Below are 3,117 nucleotides of genomic sequence, written 5' to 3' on the forward strand. Positions count from 1 at the left end.
GAGCCTGACGCGGGGCTCGAACCCACGAACCGCGAGATCATGACCTAAGCGAAAGTCGGACGCTTAACCGACTAAGCCACCCAGGCGCCCCATCCCATTTCATTTTAATGTTTTATTCATTTTTGAGAGAATGAGCAAGAGAGGGAGGGAGAGTGCATACGCATAAGCCAGGGAGGGGCAGAGAGAGAGGGAGACACAGAATCCGAAGTAGGCTCCATGCTGACAGTAGATCTCACCATCTGTGAGATCATGACCTGAAGCGAAGTCAGATGCTTAACCTACTGAGCCACCTGGGTGCCCCATGAGTAATGCTTTTATATGTTAAAGAGAGTAGAGTACAGTCATCACAAGCATCAGAAACACTTGGGTTCAAGTCCTGACATTAGCGCCATTGTGAAAACTTGAGCTAGCCTAAGTTCAGGTGAAAAGCTAAACTTTGTGATGGTTTCTTCCACTTTACTTATTTTTTTAATGTTCATTTAGAGACAGAGAGATTGAACAGGGGAGGGGCAGTAAGAGAGGAAAGAGAGAGAATCCTAAGCAGGCTCCACACTGACAGCAGAGAGGCTCAGGAGGGCCTTGAACTCATGAACCCTGAGATCATGACCTGAGCCAAAAATCAAGAATTGAACTTAACTAACTGAGCCACCCAAGCATCCTGCTTTCCTCCACTTTCAAATGGGAGTCACAAGACTCAGTCCCTTAAGTATCTGACTTCTGCTCAGGTTATGATCTCATGGTTCGGGCTCTGTGCTGGTGGTGTGGGGCTTACTTAGGGTTCTTGCTCTCTCTCTCTCTCTCTCTCTCTCTCTCTGTGTCACTCTCTCTGCTCCTCCCCAACTTGTGCTTTCTCCGTCTCTCTCTCAATAAAGAAATAAAGCTTAAAACACAATAAATGGGAGCCACAAGAGCTCCCACTGCATGGAGAGTATGTGAATATTCAGGGAGCAGACAGGTAAGGAGCCCTGCCCCTCACAGATGCTTGATCAACATTAGCTACTATCAGTTCAGAAACACAGACGTGCTCAACCTCAAGTAATTTCCAGAACATTACTTCCCATCTTATCTTCTGTGTTTGGTTTCATTGCTTTTATAACTTCTCAGATAGCAGTCTCCTGGTCTGATAACCCTCTCCTTGTGCCCCTGAAGGACAGCAGGACTCTGACCTGGCTTGGGAGTGAGCTGTACTGAGGAGAGTACCCTTCCCTAAGGAGCAGCCAACAGAGGCTGGGAGACAGACAGACAGCTCAGGTTACGTCCCTGTTGGCATGGGTGGCCTTCCCAGAGGGAACCACCTGAGACCTGGCCCCTTGCCGCTCCCCATGGCCACAGCTGGCTCACATTTGACCCCACAATTTGTTCTGTCTTTCCCAAGGCTGAAGCAACACTCTTTCGGACTGGAACGCAGACGCAGGCTGTTGGGAAAACTTGAGATCCCACTGCTGACAACATGACGCAAGGAACGCCAGGTATCAACTCCAGACGATTCCTGGGATTGGGGAGTCCCTGCAGCCTTGTTAACCTACAGACGAATCAGACCCTTGAAGGGGACTGATGAGTGTCCTCGAGCTTTCAAGGGGGACCAAGGGGAGTCTCTATTCCATGGGTCTGTAGGGGCCCCTCCCTGTTGTCCTCTCCTCAGGCTCATGGCTGAGATGCTCACTTCCTCCCTCCCCCTGCCACCTATCAAATGACCCAGAAGTGAGGCCAGGACATCCCACAAAGAGGTGGGGGCAGCAGAAGGGAAAGGAGAGAAGGAAGGAGTCCTGAGGCAGGGCCTGGGTGGGAGGTAGACCAGCTACCTCGGAGGCTTCTCCCACCCTCCTGACCTGTCCCAGCCTCTAGCACAGCTCAGAACAACTGTGGGGTTTTACCGATGGAGGACATTCCCTCCAGTTCTTGCACTGTGACCTGTGGGCCACTAAACTGGACCCCAGTGTGGCTGTGGCCACCTCCCAACTGTGTGAGCCGGGTGACTTACCTACCCTCACCTGTAAAATGAGAGTATTCCCTTATGTTGTTGTGAGGATCAAATATCACATGTGTGGTCTGGGCCAGGGCCTCCTACACAATATGCCTACCTGAGTTTCTTTGCTGTCCCCTCTACATGGACCCTGTTAGCTCCAGGGAGAAACCTTCCCTCCCCCAGCAGCCCCGGGCTGCCATGGCTGTGTTAGGTCACCTGCCTATGTCTCCATATTTGGCATCTTCTTATCAGATATGAAAGCTGGGCAAGGCCTGAGTCAATGTATCTCAATACCCTTCCTAGGCCGGCTCCCAATAAATACACAGCTTAGTGTTGTGGGTTCCGTCCAGCAAAACCCAGTTTCCTCCCTCCCTTAATGAAGCAGGGAAAAGAAAAAAACAAAACAACCTTTTTCTTTTTCTTTTCTATCTAGAGAGCTCAAGCTTTATTGAGGACACCATTGAGTATTTCAGGGACTCCATGAGCCGGGATGAACTGCATCTCCTACTGACTGACCAGAAAGCCTGGGAGAACTTCCTGGCTGAGGCCACCCTGCCCAGGTAACCCCCAGGGATGCCCCAGGGTGGTCCCCCAGATCTCTGCATGGCAGTGTCCTGGAGCTGGGGTTGAGTTTGCTCCTTCTCAACAATTTTTGACCAATGCCTTCCATGACATCTGCTGGCAGGGAGTGGCCTCACCTTGAGAAGAGATGACACCTGCAGAGGGCAGGGGATGTGACCGTGGGCCTTGACCTAAAGCACACCCATCTCTGCCTTGGTTTTTTCCTCTGTTCAGTTTTACTGGTAGGAAACTAAGATCATGTATGTAAAGTGCTTAATACAGTGACTGACACATACTAGGTACTCAATTAATGTTAACTTTTCATTTTTTAACTGTATTTATTTTGAAAGAGAGACAGAGACAGCATGACTGAGGAAGGGGCAGAGAGAGAGAGAGAGAGAGAGAGAGAGAGAGAGAATCCCAAGCAGGTTCCACATTGTCAGCACAGAGCCTGACTCAGGGCTTGAACTCATGACCCATGAGAGTATGACCTGAGCCAGTCTCAAGAGTTGGACCCTGAGTTACTGAGCCACCCAGGTGCCTCAATGTTAACTTCTTAGAAGATTGCCACAAAGACACAGGGACCAAGG

At 50.3% G+C, this 3,117-nt stretch overlaps 1 long non-coding RNA gene across 1 annotated transcript; it reads left to right on the top strand.

The window, feature by feature from the left end:
- Window positions 1–962: 962 nt before the first annotated feature.
- Window positions 963–2,521, top strand: LOC120227739. Its single transcript, XR_005527325.1, has 3 exons — window positions 963–1,251; window positions 1,376–1,469; window positions 2,400–2,521. It is a non-coding gene; the product is annotated as an uncharacterized LOC120227739 (long non-coding RNA).
- The last annotated feature ends 596 nt before the right edge of the window (window positions 2,522–3,117 follow it).

Source organism: Hyaena hyaena, unplaced genomic scaffold (assembly GCF_003009895.1).
Source record: "Hyaena hyaena isolate Hyena2069 unplaced genomic scaffold, ASM300989v1 scaffold_3085, whole genome shotgun sequence".
In the NCBI taxonomy this organism is placed as follows: domain Eukaryota; kingdom Metazoa; phylum Chordata; class Mammalia; order Carnivora; family Hyaenidae; genus Hyaena; species Hyaena hyaena.